This window comes from Ambystoma mexicanum, chromosome 11 (genome assembly GCF_040938575.1).
Source record: "Ambystoma mexicanum isolate Mex_15411 chromosome 11, UKY_AmexF1_1, whole genome shotgun sequence".
Taxonomy (NCBI): domain Eukaryota; kingdom Metazoa; phylum Chordata; class Amphibia; order Caudata; family Ambystomatidae; genus Ambystoma; species Ambystoma mexicanum.
Genome location: NC_090934.1, coordinates 363,518,699 through 363,544,185, shown reverse-complemented (window position 1 = coordinate 363,544,185; position 25,487 = coordinate 363,518,699).

Genomic DNA, 25,487 nt, shown 5'->3' with positions numbered 1-25,487 from the left:
ACTTCAATAAAAAAGTATTATGCTGTGTGAGCTTATTCTGCCCTGTTGTCTGTTATACAATGTGCCTTCAACACAAATTAGTTTTCTCTGTGAGCTTGTTAGGTTCATATCCAATTATGTTAATGTTAATGTTAATTAAAGGTATTTTATGGTGAAATTACCCATTCGGCTTTTTGAAGGCCAACTAAAATTATTTAAAACCTGTATATTTCGCTATTCTAGAAAGCATAATCAATGTATAAAGTACTATTCCAATACTAGGATTCACATTAGATGTGGAGAAGGGAGAACACATGGAAACAGAAAAAAAGAAAGAAAACAATTGTTTGGGAGTTAATGAAACTCAAAATCAATCTTAAATCTCGAGTTCATCAATTCATCGGCTTCGATCTCTATTTATAATGAATTAATATACTTGATCAACGTGGAATCTCTTTGTTTTACTAACAATCCATTGCTGAACAAATATTGTGTAGCATTGTTTTCCCTTTGCGTTTAGATCTAGCATCTTCCATTTACTTTAATAGCCAACGTTTATGTGAGAACCTTGAATTACTTATTGTTTTGCAGATAATTTGATTACGTGCCTTTATTGGAGGTTTGCACACCACGTTGACGATTGCCTTTTGAAATATTGCATCAGAACGTTTGAGTATATTTCCACTTTGTTAATGAGCAATGTTATGTTATCTGTACCAGTAAATATTAGCGAAATCACATACAATTAAATATGTTTTAATCTAAATACCATAATAGGTATGTTTGTTACTACAAACTTTGAACTCACTTATTACCATCAGTTATTCTCAAGTAGTGTTATTATTGGCTTCTTTGCAGGTTTTTTTCTGATACTCAATCTCTGTATATTTTCTTTATTCACTATTAAGATAAAATAGATAAGAGTAACCTTGTAAAATACTTCTCTAATCTTGCCTAATGCTAATTCATATTCTCTGGAACTCACAGTTTACGTTTTCTATTCATTTAGTCCCTTGCATCCCTGCCAGAATCGGCGTTCTACTGTATGGCATGCAGCGTGCACAATGGAGGCCATTTTGGTCTACTTAAATTAATATGTGACATGGTGAAATGTGGTACACATTGCTCAAATTGACACAGGGTTCGAGTGTTATATCTGGGTGGATAGGAACAGACCATTTCTCAAACAAAGAGCACTTACCTTGCACTTGCCACCAGCTGGCCCTTATTGTTTATCCTGTATTCTAACCCTGTACCGCACTTTTCCCCTCTCCCTTTCCCCCTTGCACTTTTCCCTTCCCATCTACCCTTGCACTTGCGTGATCTGAATGACACCTGGCCTAGTAGGATCGATGTCTGTCTCCCCTTTGTTCCCCCCTCCCTGCCTCCTCGTGCCTTGAAACACTTGTCTATAGGCGCGTTACAAATACCATGTCATAATATATCATATCATATCTCAAGGAAGAACATACTGCTATTTGGCACAGGTTTCAATAGTTTCAAGCCCATTCCTTGAAGGCTGTCTAAAATATTGACACCTGACATGGGGCAAGTTGACAGGTGTGTACGCATCATCTTGACATACCCATTTTATCCATGCTTGTAGGACTTCTCCTAAATAGTTGTTCATAATATTTCCAGAATTGTACGTATTGCCATATTTTTCTTGGTTTAAGTAACCCTTCCTCAAGCATCCATGTTCTTGGTTTAAGTATCCCTTCCCTACATTGAATGCCCTTGGGAGATTAAGGATACCCACCCCTCGCCTTTTGCACATCCCTTTATGTGGCTGCTAATCCCACTGCTTGCAGTCACAAAGGTCCCACATGTGCCTAGTGAGCAGTACACCAATATTTCTGGTGAGTGTACGTGAATCCCTTTCCTGCATTGTGCTTTGTGGGTCCACTCCCCTTCTCGGAGACATCTAGAAAGGAAGATTGAAGGCTTTCCCTCTGCTGAATGTGAGTGCGAAAAGTACCTGCACTGGGTTTTGTAGTCACTATCCTGTAGAGGCAATTTGGAAGGATAATGAATTAAAGTGTAATATGCCATTTTGTTCTGGACAAACCTAGTCAGCCAATAAGATGATCATACTCTTTGGTCTGTACCAGTCTAGACAGACACAGGAGCGCACATGAGCCTATAACTGATTGACACATGACCTTAACAATAATATCTTCATTCCTTTGCTGACCAATGTCACCCTAAACTAGGGACCATGTAGAGAAAATGGGCATACCACCTGCAATGAATCTTGCCTCCAAAGGATATGCCAACAAACCAGCAAATCAAAGGATGTCACACATGATGTAAGCTGTTCCAAATGTCTTCTGTCACATTGTAATACATACCTCATGACCCAACACCAAGTATACAATAAACATATTGTCACCTGTTGTGTTGCATCACTCTCCCAATACAGTTGAGTTGAGAAAAAAGCTTCCCAGGCAGGGCATCACCTCTGTCTGGCAATACACATGCCCACTGTCTGCCCGAAGCATAGGCATGGCAGTGGAGGATTGGCATTGAAAGGGAGCATATGTTAATCATTGGGAAAGGCACTAATGAAAAGACATTTTATTTGTGACATCACAGCAGTAAAAGCTATATGTTTGGTTTCCACTGGTGTGATACTGGAGCATTGACATAACGGGTCTTGGAATTCGATTCTAATTCTTCCTTCTCATCTAGCCTACCAGACCCAGGCGCAAAAGTTTAAAAACTTAGCCATGCATGTGTTCTGCATTGCCTGATCACTACTTTTGAAGTATCCAACAACATTGGCCACATTCTATATACCCTGCAGTGCTAGCTATATTCCACATCACTATACAAATGTTTTAGCTATACCTGTACAGAGCTTCCCTGGCTTAGAACTCATTTCCAAATATACTTGTGACATAGGACACCTTCAACGCTATGGAAAAACAAGTAGTTTCATAAATGATGTTTGTCTTGAATATGGATTTAAATAGGTAGATACTAAAGCAAGTTTCTCCTGTGAGTGTAACTCTCTATATTTAAATCTTAAACAACACTACCCACTAGCAGAGATCTCCGTACGTCGTTAGGTGCTTTCCTCTCCATTCTGGGTGAAGGGCTTGTGGTTCAGTAGCGCGGGGTGTCGTGTGGCTGCTGAGATCCTGACAAGTGTTCGAGGTCTGGCCCTGTAGTGTTCCTCGGAGCAGCAGCAAAACATCAAGGGTGTTGGTGAGGCGCGGCAACCGCCTTATGGCTACATTGTTTATTTTGTACCTGCTTGATATGGGGCTCCGAGTGCTCCATCAGGTGAATCAAGGGAAGGCCTTTTGCCTATCTGAAAGTCTTTTCTCTGGTCCTTGTCCTTTGTCTGTCCCCCTTGGTGACCCGCTGTTTGCACTGTGACTGAGCACCTTTGAACTATATATTTCCAGCGGTGATCCAGTAGGGTGATTTGAGATGGAATATCAAATGTTGTAACTTGTGGACTGGCTATTGCATTTGACCACTAAAAACAAAAAAAACAAAAAATCCTATAGCAAAGCCAGACAAGTCTTACTATACCTGCTACAAATGCATTTTCCTTGCTGCCCATAACGTCAAGCTGCCCCTGATGGTGAGGGCTTGTCAGCCAGGGGAGAACTGTTGCACCACGTGGGCCCAACCACTGACTTCCTGCAATTCCGGGAGTCCTGGACGCCGTAGTTGCTTGCTCACTAGCACAAGACTCTACCTGGGCTACACCTTCTTTGTAGCCCGAACATCGGCCTCAGACTTTTCTTCCTGGAAAACCCCAGGTGAAGTCTGGCAAAGTCTGGGGTAGCTGTCTGTTGCCCAAACCCAGTATTGCTCTACCATGCCAGCTCCACCTGCACCAGCCTACTGCCCATAGCATCACTCTGCCCCTAGCTGTGAGGTCGTGCCAGCTTGGAGAGCTGCTATCTCTGTGTGGGACTGCCTGCTGACTGGCTGCTCCTTGGGGGGTCCTGTGCAGTTTACCTGATTGCTTACTGGCGTGAAATTTGATCTCATACCACACCGCGGCCCATCCACTGGCTAAAGACATTTGTTAACATCAGCGCCTCCTGGGCTTTTCCCAGGGAAATACAGGCAGAGTCTGGGTGCAGCTTTCTGCTGTTGGATGTTCCTCGCTCTTCTTCTCTACTGACCTCTATACTCTACAATGTTGTTTACTGGTCTCTGTTCCTACAGCCCAGTACGGTTGATTTCCCTGAATGCAGCACTCCCAACTTGCCTCTTGGTTGGTGATCTCCGTCATGTCATCTAAGTGCTGCTTCCACCATTACATCTAATTTCAGATATTTGTAGCAAGTCTACTTCTCTTCCTATGCCTGGTGCTATACCTACCCACTGGTCCTGCCGCAGACGTCCTCACCCACAGAATTTCTCTAATCTTGTTTATCCGCCCTGTGATTCTGTTGATCCTTGCATTAATGTTGCACTTTGGAATGCTTGGTCCATCTCTAAGAAAACTCACTCTATCCTTTATATGTTTGTACTACTCAACTTGCTCTTTTTATGTATTACTTAGACCCACTTTCGTCTTTCAACTCTGCTATTCCTGCTTCTCTGTTCACATCTGATACTATCTTCACACATACTCATTCTCTGGGTCATGGAGGAGGTACCGGTATTCTTCATTGGCCATCTTCCATGAGTCGCACTACTTCCCATTATTTACCTACCTTTACTTATTTTGAATATTTTCTTTCAACATGCTCTAAGTCTTGTGCTGTGACTTTTCTTTTAATCTATCATCCTCCTGGTCCTCTCTCCACTTTCTTCAAGGACATTGATGCCCTACCTAGTATCATATGCCTTGTGCTAACTTTTTTCTTCCTTTTAATATACATCTCTCTTCTATTCATGCTTCTACCCCATTTATTGCAATTATTGACTCTTACTGTTTTTCTCCCCTCCCTACTTCCCCTTCTCAGAACTCTGGATCCTATCTGGATCTTATTTTCACTTCTATGTCTACCTCGGATGTTTCTATCTTTCCTGTCTATTCCTTTTATCATCATTTGCTCTGTTTCTCTATTTACCCCTCTGTTTCTGACACTTGCTCTAATCCTGCTGATGCTACTCCTTCTTTTTTCCCTTGTGATCTTCGTACATTCAATACCTCTCTCTTTGTTTTTTCTTGCATTGCCACTCTTCCACCTACTTTTCTAGCTTTGACAATGGATGAAGCTACCTCAGCTCACTCTACTTCTCTTTCTACTTCTCTTAATACCCTATACACTCTCTCTGAATTCCTTCCCTCTCATAAACCCTCCCAGCCTTGGCTTACTGCTTACCTCCACTCTATGAGAAGGGCACTCCATCGCTTGGAGGGTCATTGGCATACATCTCGGTCTATGTTCGATGGTGTGTCATTCTCTACTTATCATACTTCATATGATAACACACTTCTCTATTCTAAATGTCTTTACTACTCTGATCTCTTGCACTTTCAATTATCCCACAACCGGCGACTATTCCAATCCCCATCCCGAATATTGACACCCCTTTGCCTGATTATTCTCTTCTTTTATGCTTACTGCATCTGACTTTTCTAACTTCTTCACTTCTGAGGTGGATTCTCTTCATTCTGCCATTTCTCTTAATTCTCTGCCTTCTTCGCACTCTGCTTCTCCTCCTTCCTCTACCATGTTTCTTTCTTCTTTCTCCCCTATCTCTAATTCTGATACCTCACTGCTTATCTTGCGGGGTTATCCTACAGCTTCTCCCAAAGATCCTGTTCCCTCTATTCTTATTCCTAAAAGCTATTCCCCTCTTTATTCTTATCTTACCAGTCTTCTTAATATTTCTCTCATTACTTCTACTTTCCCTCTTTTATTCAAGAATGCCATTATTCTTCCTATCTTGAAAAAAACCTATCTGGACCCTGCCACTCTTTCTAATGTCCATCCCATCTCTCTCTTTCCTTTCTTTTCCAAATTGTTGGAGTGTCTCGTTTACTCCCAGGTTTCTTCTCTTGTCACCCTTAATTCTATTTTAACTCGTTTTCAATCTGGTTTTCAACCTCTTCACTCCACTGAAACTGCTCTTTTTTCTCTCTGCGACTCTCTTCTCTCTGCCCACATTGCTAAACACTCTTCTATTCTTATACTTCTGAATATATCCGCTGCTTTCGACACAGTCAATCACTTACAACTTCTCCAATCCCTTTCCTCCTTTGGGTTTTCTGGGTTCAATCCTATCTATCTAATTGCACCTCTGCCGTATCCTGGGCTGGTGCTTGTTATGAACCCCTTCCTCTTTCACACAGTGTTCCACAAGGGTCCATTCTTGCCTCATTTCTTTTTACTCCATATACTTCTCCATTGGCTAACATTATCTCTTCTTTTGGGTTGTCTCCTTTTCATGCCGATGATGCCCAATAAATTCTTCTTTTTTATTATACACACAAATTGCTCAGCCTGTCTCTCTGCTTTCAAAACCTGGAGGTCTGACCACTTTCTTGTCGTGAAACCTGAAGGAATGTAGGCTCCTCATTTCAACATCCAGGCTCTGCATTTGAACATTCACATTTTAGAAAAGGTTTGCATTTTAACTAAGGTTTGAATTTGAACTAGGGCCAAGGATGTGAAACTCATGCATGTTGCCAAGGGTATGAGACTCAGGCTGAATTTAAATAGATGACAATGCACAGAGCACATGCTAGAAAATGATCACTTTGTTCCACAATACTATTGCAATGGACAGAGTTGCATTAAAAAAAAATGAAGCTAACATGAAACTAATACTCTAATTTATCCAACCATGTAACAGATGCCCGTAATAATATTTAGTGCAAATTAGTCCATTATGTAAACTGGATGCAGATCGATGAAATGCATGTTGCTCTGGAAATGGAAAAAATAAGCTTTAAATGTGCAGGCAAAAATCTGCACTGTGTTATAAGATGTGGAATGTGAGGTCAGTTCTGCTAAAGACATGGCATTGTCTTGAGGCAGGAAGCGCTGGAGCTGTCCGGTCAAATGGTCGAAAATAAAAGATCGAATGACCATTTAATCGAAGTCAAATTGTCGGAAAAAAAAGGTCGAATTTTTTTATTTATATATTTATATATTTTTTTTTTAGTTTTTGTTGGTCAAAAACCATTTTTAATATAGAAAAAGGGGGGTTAGGGGGAATCCCCCCATAAAATAAAAAAAAAATAAAAAAAACAACCTTTTTTTTCGACCATTTGACTTCGATCAAATGGTCATTCGATCATTTTGTTTTCGACCAGTTGACCTACAACCAGCGCTGGAGAGATGTAACATTTTCTCTTCAGCAATGCAGTTTATATGTCGAGCATAGGAAAAAAGGAAATCACGTGCTATTTTAATGGGATGATTTGTCATGGGGAGGTACCTTTTGAGTGATACAGGGTTTTGAGAAAAAGGTTTGAGGCAGAGTGGGCTGGGTCATTCCATCCACTCACTAACAAAGGAGGTAGAAGTGCTGGAAGGAAGACAGGGCTGGTTCCTGTGCAGACAGAGGGCCTCATTATGACCTTGGCGGAATGGGTTAACGAGCTCCACAAAAGGAGGCGGACCCGTTAAACCCATTCCGCCACATTACGAGGTCCCCTCGCGGGACCCGGTAAGGACGCCTGGTAACTTGGAAACCAGGTGTCGTTACCGGGTCCTGCGAGGGGAAGAGGGAGCAAACAACGGGCCACTTGTAATCAGCCCGTTGTTTGCTCCCTCTCCCATTCCCATTCGGCCCTATAGGGGCTGAAATGGGAATGGGCAAGGTCTGTGCCTGGGTTCCTGGAGGGAGGAATTACCGGGCCCTCCAAACTTGTAATGGCCCAGTAATTCCCCATTCTGGGAGCCCGGACCCGGACGCGATTTCGGTGGCAGCCATGCCGCCAATAGCGGCATGGCTACCGCCGAGGTCGTAATGAGGCCCAGAGTCTTCAGGGGTGAGGCTGTCTCTCTCCTGGGTTGGCAGTCCTTAGAAGATCCTCAGTCTTGAGCAACCTTATTTGTGATTGACCCTGGGTCACTGCCAAGCTGAGTCGCGGAATATTGCCAACAGACCTAGGTAATTTTGCAGTTAATTGAGGGGCGTGTGAATTGGCTATTTATAGCATATGTTAAATAATTTAGTTTATTTCTAGGTACTTCATTATTAAGAAGAATTTAAATGTGCATGTAAAACAGTGTTTATATTTCTCAAAGTTTTGCTGCAAGTCAGAGTGTATTTATTCTGCTAACTTTGTTGCAAAGTCAAGGGTGAAAACAGGCAGAGCTCTGCACTTCATCACAGATACAATCTTGTTTATGTTGAATTTAGAACATGGGTGCACATGTCAATCTATGTAACTTGCATATTTCTAGTTTATGATAAAGAACAATTATTTGAAAAGGTAATTTAGTTTCAGTGTATTTCTTCTGCATTCAGTCTCACTGATTGGGCATGCATAAAGAGATAAAACGTGCAGTAAGAAATCTCAAAGCAAAGTTAGTCACAGTAAATTGTTTCCATTGAGAGGCTGAATGAATGTTTTGTATTTAATTTGCATGTTTAATATTTAACACGGCAAAAAGTGCACAAGAGTGGCGTGAGCCAAATATTCAGAGTGTACTAAGTCCAGTATTTGTTTACCATTAGCGACCCTGGTGAAATAATTATTAGGCAGTATTCTGAAATTAGTCTCACCAAATAAATTTACCACAATATATTGCCAAGAAATACCACAACAAATACCATACCAAATACCACAAAATACTACGGGATGCTAAATATAAGCCACAAAATCTCCTATAAACACTCTAAAATTGATGGTCTCTTTTTCCCAGCCAATATGCTCCCTTCCCCTGTTTCTCATCCCTTTGTCTTATTTTCTAATTCCCATCCATGTCTTTTCTATTGCCCTGTAATTCTCTTTGGGCTCCCTGTATCTCGCCTAACTCCTCTAAAGGCTGTTTTTAATTCTTCCATTCATCTTTTGTATTCCCTATCTATTCATGATTCATTTCTACCTCTCTGGCCTCCGTTTGATGGCTATCTTTTCACTCTCAACTAAAATTCATCTTTCTCTGTACAGTATTTAAGTCCCTCTATGAATTTGCTCTCATTTATCTTACTTCTTTAGTTTCTTTTTATGTTCCCCCTTGTGCGCTTCACTCCCAATCCCACTTTCTTCTAACTGTACCCCATCCTCAATGTGCTTCTTCATGTTTCCACTCTTTTTCTTTACTGGATCATCTCTATTGGAATGCTCTTTCACTCCTTTTGCAGTCTATTCACTCCTATCCTACTTTCTGTGCCATCCTGAAAACATGCTTACTTCAATCTTAACTGTATTTTTGTTCTCATTGTATTACTTTCCTCACTCAATTGTACAGTAAATTGGTTTAGTATAGTGCCTTGTAGTAAGGCGCAATATAAATGACAAATTAATATGAAAATACAAAATACAAAACCTTCTCCTAAACTTTGGGATTATTCATAATTGGGTAGTTACTGGTCATAAATGTCAAAGGACATGCTGTTTGATGTTTATTAAAAAAATACTCCTTTACTGCATTGTACAACAGGTGGATGGACATCAGTTGAACTCTCCTGGACATTTGAAAGTAAATTAACTGCACTCATTGTATGCCTGAGATCCGATTGGCAATACTACTTTAGAAAATTGGCTTTTTTTATGGTTGCACACCATACAGCCATTAACAGTTGGTGAAATTGGAGCGGAGAAATGTTATCCACCAGTGGATAAACAATATGGGTCTTCGGGTCTTGGATGTGGCTTGCTTCCTTTTAAAGATAAACTGGTGTAAGACCATGATACATTGCATTATTTCTTTTATCTACTCTGTTGCATAACCTCCTCTTCCATATTATCACTTATACACATTGTGGGAGCATAACCATGTGACTAATTTGCCAGGTCCTTCATGAGAAGACATTTCCTAATTTTCTTGTGGGTACCCAAAACACAAATGAGGGAGATACCAGTGTCACTGGCACATGTCTGAATACAGATCAGTTGCTGTTTTGAACACTATATGCAGACCATCATGGAGGTCTACCATCTGGGGTTGGACAAAAATATATTATGCAGCCCAATATGTTATCTTTAAGTATGTTCCAACCAGTTCTTGCTGTTCACTTTACTAATCATGTCTATTTGCCATCTTTTGCCAATGATTGGTACAGTAGTTGTAATATTTTTCCTTTGCATACATAAATACATTGTAATGTGCATCGCACAATACGGACTGAGCAACTATCTGCATTTGACCTGAAACCATGCCATACAGATTTACAAGCAGGGAGAGCGTGTATGCATAGGAGCTTTTCCTTTCCTTTCATTTATCTATTTTTAATGGGCTGATTTCTTTTTTTTCACTGCAACGATTTTGCTAGTGTGTAGCTGAGCTGCTGACTACAGTGCAACTTTTGACTACTGTTTTTATCTTACTGAAATCTTCGAATCTAGAGGAATTTAACTATTAGACTAACAGGGGTACAGGCGGGAGGAGACAGACTCTGGCAGCCTCCTGCGCCAGTCAGGCGTGTCCTGTCCCCCTGCCTTGACTTTGCTGTGCTCTTTTTTCCAGTTCCTTGCTTCAGCTGATAGCCATATTTAACTTTGGAATTTTGTGGGGTGAAAATTCAGCCCCAGAGTGACAGAAATTAAAAGGCCTTGCAAGGCCCCTATTGTGAGAGTAAAGCTGGCTCATGGGTGAGACCCATTGGTAGAACATGCAGGCCAGTTCAAAACATTGATTTCCAACATGAGGCCTAGTGAATGAATGAAAAGGAGCCTCCCACAACTTTACCAAAATGGAAAGGCACTCAGCTGAAGGAGAGTGTACCTTAGAACTGAAAACTGCTGAATGTGCCTAATGCATTCCAAAAGACATGCGTTACTGAAAATCCTCACTCCATAGACTGGGAAAAGGCACAATTTGGCTGAGAAAGACAGATAGCAGCATGTTGCGTTGAAGTTAATCACTATAAGGCTGTTATCTGGAAATCTAAGTGAAGTCAAGTGGCATTTCATTGACACGAATAACAACACTTACTGTCCAACAAAGAAACTGACATTAAGTGGAAAAGCTTATTTAGAGTTTTAAAATGGACAACCGTTCCCCTGGTTAAACTGGTGCCTATGTGTTAACAATACTGAAGGGACTCATGTCCTTTCCAAATGTTATTTTATTGAAGATTTAAATCACATACAGCAATTGTTTGTGGACGGGTTTCAAACGACAGTCCTCCACGACCACCTGCAGAGTAAACGTCTTCAAGCTGTTTTTTACCCTTGTTTTTCTTTCCCCCAAACCCTGTTTGGTACAACTTTTCCCCTTCATAAAACACAGCTTAAAACCCTCAGAAACTTTGACACATAAACAGGTAAACATCATGGCTCATGGCCCCCTCTATGGAGAGCTCTCTTTCGTAGCCAGTTGACCTGAGTTCAATGTTCACTTGTTCCCTTATCTATCCAGACCGATCGCTTTCAAGTCGATCCTCCTCGTGTTTCTCCAGTTTCGGCGTATTCAATCTATGATTCTGTGCCCATATATCTTGTAATTAATTCACCCCATTCCAACTCTTGCGGGCCTGCCAGTCTGTGGATCCCTGCTGTGATTCTTTCCATTGTATATAACATTTTATTGACATTTCACCATTCCCTTTTGCTTGAGCGTTCTACACTTTTCCATTTAGTAGCTGTAGATGCCCTTGCGACCAACAGTACTGCTGCAGCCATTTTCGGGAGCATAGTGTAATCCCCATCCTCCTCTTCCATACCAAACAAGACCAACATGGGCGATTTGATTCAGGCTATACAGTCTAGGGGGGGTTCATTCCGAGATTGGTGGTAGCCATGGCGCTATTTGCACCATGGCTGCCTCCAATACCGGGTCAGGCACTGGTCTTGTTCAATGGAGACTTACCGGTGCATTCGACCCTGGAGGGACCGGTAAGTCCCCAGTGAACAAACCATTCCCCATTCCCATTTGAGCCCCCATAGGGCTCATTGGGAATGGGGAGGGCGCTAATAAGGGGCTCGCGACTAGCAAGCCCATTATTAGTGCCCTGGTCCCTTCGCGGGACCCGTAAGGGACGTGTGGTCAGACCACACGTTCCTTAAAGTTCACGCTAAGGGACCTCGGAATTGGGCGGTAAGGGATTACCGGCACCAGTTTCCTTACCGGTGCCGGTAATCCCTTACCGCCCAACTCATAATGATCCCTTAAGTCTTTAATCCACTCCAGTATCTCGCCCCAGAATATTTGGACCCTCAGGCACCCCCACCACAAGTGCAAGTAATCAGCTCTCTCTTCACGACCTCTCCAACATGCAGGGCTTGAGGTTTCAAACATTTCTGAGAGTAGTGTACTCTGAGACCCCCGGCCGGCCCATAGAGCCGAGGTTTGCTCAGAAGTATTTTAAGACGTTATAGCTGCTCCCTTTAGATGGATGGGGGTGCAGATTCATTACTCCAACAACAATCAATAAGGACAACTCAATGGTTTGGTAAAGGGAGTCCGTTTAATGACAAGAGTCATCGATATCAGCAGTGATGCGATCGTCCTTCTCACTTCAAACTTCAATGAACCTTTTACAAGTTGTAACATTTATACTCAAAACTTGTCATAATTGATGTGTAACACTCAAAAGTTAACATGCAATTCAATTGGTTAGGAAAAGGTAACTTTACTATAGGTACTATATCTGTATATGGTAATGGAGTGAGGGGATTGGGTAAACACTGTCAGCTGGGCGTCTAAGCCCTTCCTTCAAAAATGACTGCTGTAGACATCACTAAGTGTATGACGTCTCATTGGTTCTACTAACTATAGGACCCTAGATTATTTGGTCCATTTTGATTGGGTTGGCACCAACCCCATGCATACTTTTCCACTTCCCTTAGCAGGACGCAGAATGGTCGGCCAGGTCCGGGGTACCCAGCCTTCCTCCGATTATGGTTACAATCAATCATCACTTTAGTAGCCATGTGTCAATTAGTTCTCTGCGGTTGGCCTCGAAACTGCATCTTTTGTATGGAAAAGTTCTGATATCTCTTCTTGGTCCAGTGCCAAGCGTAGGTGTGAACCCTGGCTTCTTCTTGCTCGGCTGGTCACGTGCTTCCCACACCGTGAATTTGTCTTGTTTTCTCTCAATTTATGTATTTGATTCTTATTTAGCCTGCCACCTGCCTACGTCTTCTTATCTCGAACTTTCAGAGGCAGGATATTCTGTTCTTAGTTTCAATTAAATGTAGCTACTGTTCGCCTTGTCTATTGGTATGACCTTGCCTTCCCTGGCACAAGTTGCTTCTGCCGAGTTTCAATTCAGCCGTCTCTTCTCGTTCTGCTAAATATGAATCTCTGCTCATTTGGTCTTTAGTAACCTTAGTTGATTTTGCTTTGTTTGCAAGTGGAAATATATTTATAATAAAGTACTTCGTTTGAGGTAGATGTATGTATAATCGCGCTTGCCGCACTGCTCCTCTACTAAGCATAGCAAGCCACACTGTTTCCTTAGCTTTCTTGCAGTTCCAAGCATATTTACAGGTGTAAACTGGTCGAATGTCTTCGTATTGCTCACAGCTTAATTCTCTTACATTTGGACATCATTCTTTTGTTTTAAGTTCACACTATCCTTACTCATGGTATTTCGTCGGTTTGTGTCATTCTTGGGTCATCATTTCTTCTATCTGTGAGTCTGTCTGGGTCCTGGTGACATCACCATTCATCTTCCATCAAGACCTTTTTGGTTTCTTCTGGAACAGTACTTAGGCAATCTTCATTTCGTTTCATTTGCTGGTAGACTTTCCTTAATGGATAACTTACTGTCCATGGTTTTCTGGGTATCGGTACTTCAATAGGCGTTGCTCTACTAATAGGCACTGGGCAGAGCCCTACTGCGGCTCTCTGCTTGTTTATTTGCTCATCATATGTCACATATTTTGTTGTGAACGTTCCTGGTACTCCCAAATGGGCGACTGGAGTGCAGGTTTTATTTGGGACCTCCTCTACACTCCCCCCTCTCGGCGATTCATCGACCACTTTCACTTCCGTCTTTGGATTCATCTTACTTTGTTCTTCTGTATTCATATTCACTCCATCATCTGGGTTCATTCCTTCTTCATCTTCCAGATCTATACATGATGGTTTGAAGAAGTGTCTGTTTAAGGCTTCCTGCTGTCCTTATATGTTCGTCTTTATTCCATGTCATCAATTGACATTGTCCATTTGGGCTGCAGTAAAGCCATTTTCCCACATAGTATCAATGTTTTCTGGGGTAGAGAAACTTTGTTCCTTTGGTGCATGAATGCTGGCCTTCACACAGTCTCTTATTTCTTCATCCATCAGGTCTTTGGGCTTCCATCCTGGCTTGACATAAATCATGATCTTCATCCCTATGGCTTTCTTTGCAGTTTTCTGGCATTGCAAGATTATTATCTTGATAACACAAAACCCTAGCAGTATCATCACTAGCTGAGCTCCTCGGAACTTGAATGCATCTGCTATCCATTGTGGGACCCATGAGAATAGTGATCCAAACCAGCTGTCATCATCAACTTCATCAGTTTCATCGATCATCTGGTTCTGCAGTTTTGTCAGCATACCTATGGCTTCTGTTAAAGTTCCATGTTCCTCATCGTGAGAAGGTGTAAATGTGCAACATGATTCTCCGATTTTTGCACAAACTCCTCCATCCATAGCTGTGATTATGTCAAGGACATATCTTTTCTGGAGAGTTATCAGTCGGATGGCTCTTAGCTCTTCCTTGATTGCATTGAATCCCTCTATGGTTGTGTTGATGGTCTGCAATAACTCCCATCTGGTTATCTGCAACCATTTATTATTTGCTCCAACTTGGAATCTTGGCATGAGGATTGTCGCGAACACTGATGAGGTGAGGCTGAACAGCCTATGTTCATATGGGATTGCATGAAAGGCTTTTTATGATTTGTCAGAGAAGTAGTTTTCCCTTTTCAATTGAGTCATCAGTTCCACAGATCTCTTTTTCCTCAGGTGAGCATCTGCTTTCGGGAAACTGTCAATATTCAAGTCACCTTTCGGGATTACCAAAGCTGGAATATGGACATTGACTATTGTGCATATACCTCCTGAGTTTCTCGGCAGTCTGATGTATGCTTTGGATCCACAGGCCAGTAATGATCCATAATTACTGCAGTACCATGCACCATTCCTGGAGCATCATAAATCCGTCCACAGTTCTGATTTTCTCCCATCTTCCTTGTGCCATTATTCCTGAAGCTGAATTTTGGGCTTTCCAGTGGCACAATCTGCAAGGGTCCTCCTCTGTCTTCGATCCATGTCAGCAGTTTTGCAAGCTTTGGCCATAATGGCTTGCATCCATTTCGCACTATGTTCATGGTAGGCTCATAGTGACCGAAGACCATCCATGCTCGCCATATCACTACTCCTTTCTCCCATCCGTCTGGTGAAAGCACTGTTCCCCAAATTTGCATTTGGCCTCTGTTCTTCCATCTCCAAGCTTCTTCTGGAGTTTTTCCTTGGACATTTAACTTCTGGTTTGCTTCTCTTCTGATTTCTGCTCCTTTAACTCCAGGCTTCTTGTATCTGATGACAATGTGTTTCATCTTTCCATTGTTTCTTTTCTTTATGTCCTGGACATAATCATCTTCATTTGGATTGGTTGCTTCAGTTGCCCATTTCAGTGAGGCATCACTACCCATGAACTGGCCTCTGGTTTTGCACATTGCTACGTGTGAAAGACAGCGTGCTGTCTGGACATCAATTTCTACAGCTGTGAAGATCTTGGACTTCCTGAGGCTGTATGGTAGGAGTGCACAAACAAAGCATTCTCTCTCTGAATTTTGACTTCCAACTTCCTTCATGTGCTGGTACCAAATGTTGTTTCCCAATGTGCTGTGCTGTCCAAGTAATCATTTAATTCACTGTCTTCTCCATGCATGCTTCTCCTGATTCTTAATGTTTTCCCAAAGTTTGCCATAACTGCACCCCTGAATGCATCTGCATGGCTCCTTCTTACTGGAGGGTTCTCAGGTATCGTGGTCCATAGTGCAGGTTTCCTCATCTGCGCTATTTGAGTAGACCAAATTCTGCCAGTTCTTTCCTTGTCCACATTCAACTTTTTCTTTCTGGCTAGGAATGTTCGTATCCATACTGACATTGGTCCGGCTTATGGTCGTACTGTGGAACTTGTACTTGTCCCTTTCGTTGGAACATATATGTTTGGCAATGTTGTCTCTCTGGGCTTCTTTGTCAGCTCCTGTAATCCTTTTCTTTCTCTGGCTATTATCAGTTGTACCCGTGCAGAGATCTTCTCTGAGTTTGCTTCTGCCTTTCCTGGTGTTGGATTAAGGTTTTGTAATACAGCTGTCTCTGTTGGCTTTCTTTCAAATTCCTCTTGTCTTTCCACAATGTCTGTTGTGGACTTTCTTATGTTATGCACTCCTTTCTTCTCTAATGCTTTGAATTGTGGTTCTGCAGTCATTGTCACTAGGCATGTTGCGTGTGCATTCAGTGTTTGCATGTGTTTGGTTGTCTGAAATCTTGTCACATTCATGCTTTGCCGATCATGTCTCCGGCTTTTCAATTAATCTGTTACCACAAGTGTGTGTGTGTCCTTGCTAATTACATCCCTTTCAAGTTCATTCATTCCACCATCAGATCTACAGGGACGGATTGACTATGTAAGGTCTGGGTGCCTTTGTAGGCTTTGTGCGTGCATCATTAGGCGGGTACACTGGAATTGGGACGCATTGTGCACCAATAAAAAATTCAGTTCTGATCGTTAATGACAGTAAAACAATGATGAATATGATACACAAATACACTATGCCCCTGTAGGTCAGGTGGAAGCATTTACTTCCAGAGAAACGTGGATGTCTTTCCTCCTGCGGGAGGACAAGGTTGCTGCTCTGCATCCCTATCTGGATCATTTGCCAAATGTCCACCTTTTACTATATTCCTTTAAACAATATTGGCTTTCGGGTTCTGTGATGTGAGTTTCAGGAGTTACACAATTGAGCCCCCTCTTGCAGGCAGTGAATTGTCTCTTGTATTCAGGATACAGTTCTTTTGCTAAACTATGGGAAAAATCAAATCAAATAACACTTCGGAAAGTCCTTTTACTATGCATGTTCAAAGTAGGTTAGCTCCCAGTCCACGCCTCGGATCTGCTTCAGTCCTGAAGACGTGCTGTGTCCTGGTCAATATGGAAAACTGAGAAAAATAACAACAAATAGAATAAAATAAAATCCTTGGCACTGCTCCCTCGATCTGTCCCTCGGCAGAAGGCTTTTAGAATCTTCTCAAATAGTTCTGCTGATGGTTAGAGAGTTTCATTTGTAGTACTATTCCATGTAAGAGCATGCCCATTTGTGCAATATTGGCTGGATCTCTGATGAATGTGAGGATGTCATCATCGATCGGTCTCCCCACTACCTCTGGAAAGTCAGTGACTAGACGAAAAAGGACGTTGTGGGCCAATCTGCTGTCTTCTGGTGACAGGGACATTTGTCCCGTTTTGCTGATGTTCAGGACTGTATGCTTTCACTTTAATGTAAACAATGTCTGCACTGTCCGATCGCGTGGAGTGCAACTAAGATCACAATTTTATTGGCATAGATGTTCTGTATTTGTTGGGTCTCGAAGAAACGTGAGTGTGTCTGTCGTTCTTCTGACAAGATTTGGACAGTCTTCGATTATGCGAAAGAATAATGTATTGACAAGCTCATTTATTTCCTTCTCTGCTTGAGGCATTTGGTTTCTCCTCACTGTACTCAGGAAGTAGGAGAAATTGTTCGGCAATTACAGTAAGTAATCTTCTTATTGTCTTTTAGTTTTCAGGATCTTGAAGAAAGTCAGTGACTCTGGTGAGTCCCCCCACAAATGACAGGTATGATCTTAGCACTAGATTAAAGTAGGTTACCACATCTTTGGTGATATCACTACTGTGGGACACCATAAGTGATTCTGAATAGGGTCTCGGTTTGAATGAGTCTGTATACTGTATTTTCTTCCAATTTATGTGTCCTCAATCAAAATTCGGCATGTTATTTCCTCATCACAGTTTTAATGTGTCTCGATCTAAAGTTCAAGTTCAACAGACTATGTTGTGGCTTATACATGCAATTCTCTTCTTCACTCTGCAACAGAGGGTCCTTCGTTTATGTCCTTATCCCCTTTTTTGCTTGGAGGAAGTGTCCAATTGAAGCCACAATTTACAAAAAGTCCTTTATCTTTGTCTGGCTTGTCATGTGTCCTTCTTCCTCATCATGGATCTCATCTGCACGGGCTGTGGTTCCTCCCCGTTGCTGATAGACGTCTCTCATTAGGGTGCAGGCAGGGGACCTTCTCTGATGTAGGGTTTGATATCACCCAGAAGAATCCAAGCTCTCATGCCTTGTAGTTTTACTGCGGATGCGGTGCATTCCTCCTCTGTGAAGGGACCGTTAAATCTTAGCTCATCCCATTTTTTCCTCATATGGTTCCTTACAAGGACGGTGTCTCCAGGGAAAACGGATGGTGCACAAAGTCTTGAGCTATGTCAGTAGTAGTATCTCCTTCTGTGTTCCGTGCTGCCCTGCACTCCTTTCGTTGTCGCTGCAGCTGTTCTGAAATTACAGTAAGGAAAGATGTCATGCAGTTCAGGTAACTTTGCATTTCAGACCCTAAAATTTCTCCTGTTGACTGGGAATCACATATAGCTCTATCTCGGGGTGTCAGAGGAGTATGCATTCTTTTTCCAGTGGCTACCTCGTGTGGTGTAAGATGATGGTCAGAACCGGGTTGTTTCCGAAGTCCATACAATGCCAAAGGAAGGCAGTGCAACCATCCCTTTCTTAGAGTAAACTTCAACTTGGCTGTCCTTTCCTTTAATAAGCCATTGAGCTTCTCACAGATCCCGATACCTTGCGGATGATACGCCAACAAGAACGTGCACTGGTTAAGAATATGGCAGGACCCAGAATTTTTGATCTTCAGGAATGATCTGATACGTCTTTTGAGTCTTGAAGGTGCCATGAGTCTTCCATGGATGGCTCATGTCAGGAAAGGTAACTTGAGTAAATAGACACTTCATTACATTCTGAGCCGACAAACAAAGCAAAAGTCAATAGCATAAAAAGCAAACTATGTGATGATTTTTTAAAGAAGAGCATGGTTGAGGCGTTTAGAAATCTCAAGTTAGCATCATACTATGTGAGAATAAAATCTTATTTTGCCTATGGAAAATATTTTGAACTTTCCCCCTTTGCACGTGCACTGTACATTAGTTTTTGATTGGGTACTTTGAAGCTGGTGAAATGCACTGCATCCTGGGGCTTAAGGAACTTTTGTCTATGCCCGCATTGCAGCATTTGTGAAGAGACTGTCCTTCATTTCCTGTTTCTTGGCCCTAAAAGCTCAGGAACTGAGAGTTTTATTTCTCAGGCCTCTGCTGAGATCTTTAGGAATACGCATTGCTTCTGAAGCTTTAGAGCTATGCAAGAGATGTGATGAATATGATAAAGTGTTTAGAGTGACTAAATACATATATTGTACATCGTGCCTGGCTTATGAGGCCCAAAGTGTGGTATGGGACATGCCTGCCTGCCTTATTTTATGTTCTATTTAATCCAGTATTAATGGAAAACTTATCACTGGGGGCTGCAAGCATATTTTCTCTCCCTCAAAAATGTTGTATACCTGGTCAAACGTTGTTCTTAAAATGCCTTTGATATTACATGTCTACTAAATTGCATTTTAGAACATGTTTTACAATCTTGTCCATCTGAAAATGTGTGTATTGATGCTGCTGTGGCTCCTAGCCGAACAAATGTTATATTAATTGATTGATAAGATTTGTTGTGGACCAATCCATTAATCATACGTATTCTGTGAAGATATGATGATGATAATATTATGTCTGTGTTTTTGACCAATCCAGCTAACCTGGCATTACAAATAATTTAGCTCATTTTCAAATACCACAATGGGCCTCATTACGAGGTGGGCGGTAAGGGATTACCGGCACAGGTAGGCCCTACTACGAGTTCCCTTTGCGGGTCCTTCCTTAATGCCTGGTTTTACCAGGCGCTAAGGACGGGACCTGCAAAGGGATGCCGGGGTCAATAATGGTACCGTAATTTGCAGTACGGTTATTGCTCCCTTCCCCCTTCCCATTAAGCCCTATTGGGGTTAAATGGGAATGGGGAAAGGCTCTGGTGAATGGGAATTACTGGTCCCGCCGACCTCGGAATGGACCGGTAATTGCTCCATCCAACAGACCGGAGGCGGAACGATTTTGGAGGCAGCCATGGTGCTAATAGCACCATGGCTACCTCCAACCTCGTAATGAGGCCCAATGTCTGAACCCACACAGCGTGCCTTGCTCCAAAAATTGCACAGCTCAACAAAAGGGCTATCAATTTGCAACCCTCAATTAAATATACAAATATTTATTGGGCGTTCCTGCTGCGAGAGAATTTCCAACTGAACCTCCCAGAAAGTAACTTTATTTACTGGGCACATACATACAAGAGCACATCCAAATCTTTATCTTTCCAGAGACCCTGTTTGGCCTTTTGTGAGAGCCTACAAATGGGACTGTTTACTACAGAAACGGCTCCAGCTAATTCTAATGTCCCACCCCCCCAGCTCTATTCGACAACTGGGTGACCTGCCCCCTAGCCCTGCGTGGCCACTTGATGCATGGTCTATTATAGGGGAATCCATTTTACCTGTTCTAAGCTCAACTTCATGCGATAGCATTGTTTGGACTGCTGGCAAGAGCACATGGCCATTCATAGGATTGTTTTGCTGGCAATCTGGAAAATATCACTCCTGGTACACATAACACGGATTGCCAAAGCCAAAAGTGTCTGTTTTAGCTTTTGTATATGCATTGATAGGCCTGTGATAGTTATTTCCATCCTATGTTCATGTTCCCACACAATGTTTAACCTGCTGTCATATTATTGTCACATACTAACATTATTTTCCAGGTATGGCAGGGCAGATGCCTATCCTATGCCTATATAAAACACAAACTGTTGGCTTTTGCAATTCCTGTTTTGTATGGAAATGCATCAAATGGCTCTTAAAAATAATGAATCGGAATGCATCGGTGACCAAGTTCCAAATAACATCAACTGTTGACCAGAATCAAAAATTACACCTATTTTAATGACAGAATTTACTTTAAGTTATTATATGATTTGAATGATATATTGATATCTGCAAAATACATTGTCATCTCCTTGTTTTCCTTTTTTTGCTGATTTTCACTTCCCTTAATGTAGAATTCAAATGGACACTAATAATAGTGATGTGAAGCTTTGAAGTTACATTTAAAGTAGTGCACTACCGAAATGATGTAATAACCCCGATTAGCCTTATCATAAACCTAGGGAACCCTTTCAGATACATCCCATCATTTGCTCTGAAACAGCCAACACAATGGACAATTTACCACTCTATGTAAAGCGAGTTTGATTATCCAAATATTTGCAACTTTGTTAAATAAGGATGTTCAGCAATTCTTTTAAATAAGGAACTCAAACAAGAGACCGATCGCTGCCATTGCAAGAGAGTCTGGTCATAGACTCTTCAGGTCCATGACCAGGTGTGGTGTGTTAACAGTCCACGCATATCCTCATCAGGAAATGTTGCAGCTGCTATTGATTGTGGTGACACGAGCATCCCATGGATCCAAGAGATGTGGATAAAAGAAGGAGAGCAGCTCAGCACAGCCGCACTTAGCAAGGTAACTGAAAATGTCAGTGGGCCTCATTACGACCCTGGCGGTAAGCGCCCGTCATTAACGCCATGGCGTAATGAGCGTTTACGCCGTGGGACGATGGCGTAAAGAGCGCCACATCACGACCCATCGCGCACGAGCATTACGCCATGGCGGTAATGCAAATAACGCCATGGCGGAAAAGGCCCCTACCGCCATCGCTAAGCGAGCAAGGTGCCCATCCGCCAGCGTAAGTAGCGGCCACCGTAATTTACGGCCACCGTAATTTACGGCCAGCGTAAAAGGCCAAACCGGAAACAGCGTCATCGCGCCGGAACGGGAAGCAGCCCGTCGGCCATCTTTAAAAACACAATCCATCGCCATCCTACCAAACAACACCAGACCCAACCCTGACACCTGTCCCGACAAAACACCCACCCACCCAAGTTCCCGAAAATGCCGAAATGCGTGAAAAAGGCCTGTGACCGCCTGCGCCAGGAGCGATTCAGCCGGGAGGAACTCTGCATGCTAGCGGAGACCCTGCAGGACAACGCAGGTGTTGTTTTCTCCCCTGAAATGAGCCGGACAGCAATCGGGAAGAAGAAGGCCATCTGGGCCCTGGTGGCTGAGCGCGTCAGCGCAGTGGGGACCGTACCCCGCACCCCACAGCAGTGCCGGAAACGCTGGGATGACCTGCGCATACGGGTCAGAGCCGTCATCTCGGCAAACCGCAACCTTGCCCAGGGAACCGGTGGAGGGTCAGAATCCCCCCTGAAACTCCAACCGTGGGAGGAGATCTGTGCTGCCACCATCGGCATGGAATCCATCGAAGGCGTTGGAGGGATGGAAAGGGGAGCCCCGACATCAGGCGATGAAGGTAGGTGCCTCATACAAGACATGCCATAGTCACAGCAGTCCAATCATGTGTAGCACAAGGTTGCCCTAGAGTGTAAATGCAACACAAATCAATACTGCCCATAGCCACATGCGAGCACCACCCTGCATACACTGCTGGCACCCGCATACCTGCATCCACATGCCACACCAAAAGGAGACAACCTGCATGGCACTGCCTGAAATCTGCCTCATCCACTGGCCAAAATAATGTCAACCATTGTCATTCAAAAGTCCGTATACCCATCAATAACGCCCTCCCACCTTTGCTCCACCACAGGCACAGAATCACACCCAGAGGACCAGGAGACCCCTGCGCCGAAGAGGGCGAAGTCCACCAACAACCTCCCTGCACCCTCAACCTCAGCTGCAGTGAGGCAGACCCCACGACAAGCAGGTCCCACTGCAGGCATACCGGAGGTCCCACCGGCAAGCACCCCTGTTGGCAGCAGGCCAGCAGCTGCTGCTCCACCTCCACCGACATTGCCTGCCACAGAAGGCAGGGGGTCAGCGGCCAGCAGCAACATCGGGGAGACAGCTGCAACAGCTGCATGTTCTGACTCGGACATGGAGCAGGAGGTCAGAAGCCCCACTGACCAACTACATTCCCCCTGTTTCTCAGACGCCAGCCCCCATGTGGGCGACACACAGGGGCACACTGAGGCAGAGGAGTGGCCTTCCACCCCATGCCCTGTCCACACTCCACAGGAGGGGACCAGCCCCTCCATCACTCCACCTGCACTGGCCATGGGCCAGCACGGCCAGCCGTCCCTCGAGGACATCACTCAACGGCAGCATCAACTGTCCGCAATGCTGGATGAGCATGCAGCGGAATGTGTGGGGGCTAGGTTTAGCATTGAACAGGCCACGGAGACACTAAGGGCGGAAGTGGCGCAGAGCACTGCCACCCTGAGGGATGCCATGCAGGCCATGTCCAGGGACATCTGTGCAGAACTTGCGGCCTTGCGTCGTGCGGTCATTGGCCTCACCCACACACGACAGGACGTGCGTGCACAGGAGCAGCCAGGGACATCCTCCACTGCCAGTTCTGCGCAGAGCAGCCCCGTGCGCCGTTCCGGACGCAACCTGCGCTCCACAGCCAGGGGTGCCCCGGGTGCCGGGAGAGGGGGCTTGTGACGGCCTGTGGACACTGTCACAGGCATCTGTTGACAGCTACTTGGGGTGTGTTGGGGTGTGCAGGGGGGAGGTGGGAGGGGGTGTGTTGGGGTGTGCAGGGGGGAGGTGGGAGGGGGTGTGTTGGGGTGTGCAGGGGGGAGGGGGGAGGGGGTGTGTTGGGGTGTGCAGGGGGGAGGGGGGAGGTGGGAGGGGGTGTGTTGGGGTGTGCAGGGGGGAGGTGGGAGGGGGTGTGACACGACAGTTCATGGTTCCAATACACTTTTTTCTTTCAAAAAAAGGAAATGTGTGGACATTTTCATTGCGTATGTGTGCTTTATTGGTGTACAGTCCACAGTGTGCATGCCCCAGAGACACACAGTGCCCCAAGTGCAGTCTCCATGCGATGAACACCAGCCGTGTGTGCTAGAAGCAGTGGTTGATGATACTTTGGCGCATGGCACGCCCCTCCTGTACATCGCCTCCTCCATGTGGTGGCGCCCCATCTGCACCCTCCTCATCCTCATCCTCATCGTCAGGTGTTTGCAGTTCTGCGTCAGGGGGCAGGGGCACATTCCGTCTGACGCACATATTGTGCAGCATGACACATGCCATGACGATCTTTGCCACCTTCTCATGGCCATACAGGAGTGCCCCACCAGACCTGCTGAGGCTTCGGAACCGTGCCTTCAGGAGGCCGAATGTCTGCTCTATGACCACACGAGTACGTGTATGTGCACGGTTGAAGTCCTCCTCGTGCTGGTTCTGCGGGTTCCGGACTGGCGTGAGGAGCCACCTCTTCAGGGGGTAGGCTGCATCACCTGTATGTAGGCGAGAATGTATGTGTCAGTCATGTTGTCTGATCAGGAACATGATGTTCCACCATGGCTGGCATGGAACTGTTACCTTGGCTCACTTCTACATGCACTAATTGATTCACACTATGCAACCAGTATATGCTCATTGCTGCCATGGCCTGTTTTGCATGCCATCACCCTATGTATGCAGAGGGGTTTTGTGCATTGTGAGTGCCCTTCCTCTGTATCCGTTCTCTGTGTTACTCACAGGCCAGTGGAGTATGCATCATCCCCCCCCCCTTTCTGCCAGGTGGAGTATGCATCATCCCCCCCCCCCTTTCTGCCAGGTGGAGTATGCATCATCCCCCCCCCCTTTCTGCCAGGTGGAGTATGCACTGGTACGTCATTCCCATGCCCACTTCCATGACATAGCACTCACCGAGTAGCCAGGATCTTGGGCCTGCATGTCGCTCCATGTAGCGTGGTATTGTGGAGTTCCTCAGGATCATGGAATCATGGGTTGATCCGGGGAATCGGGCACAACAATGTGTGATGATCTTGTTGGAGTCACAGACCATTTGCACGTTGATAGAGTGGAACTGTTTCCGGTTGCGGTACGGTACCTCCATGGCACGTGGAACCACCAATTCCACATGGGTGCAGTCGATGGCACCAATGCAACCGGGTATGCTGGCTAGTGCATGGAAACCCACTTTGGTGTTTGCAATCTCCTGGGCAGTCTGTGGTAATGAGATGTGGTCGTCTGTGTGCTTGAGGAGGGCATCGAGCACTTGGATGAGTGTTCGTGAGAATAATGGTTGTGAAATGCCATGCAGGTGCCCCACTGTGTGCTGGTAGGTGCCTGTGGCCAGGAAGTGGAGTACAGCCACTACCTTCAGTAGGGGGGGGATGGCGGTTGGACTTTCTATCATGCTGACGATGTCATCGTGTATCATGTCTACGATGGCGGTGATGGTGTCCCGGTCCAAACGGTACAGGGTG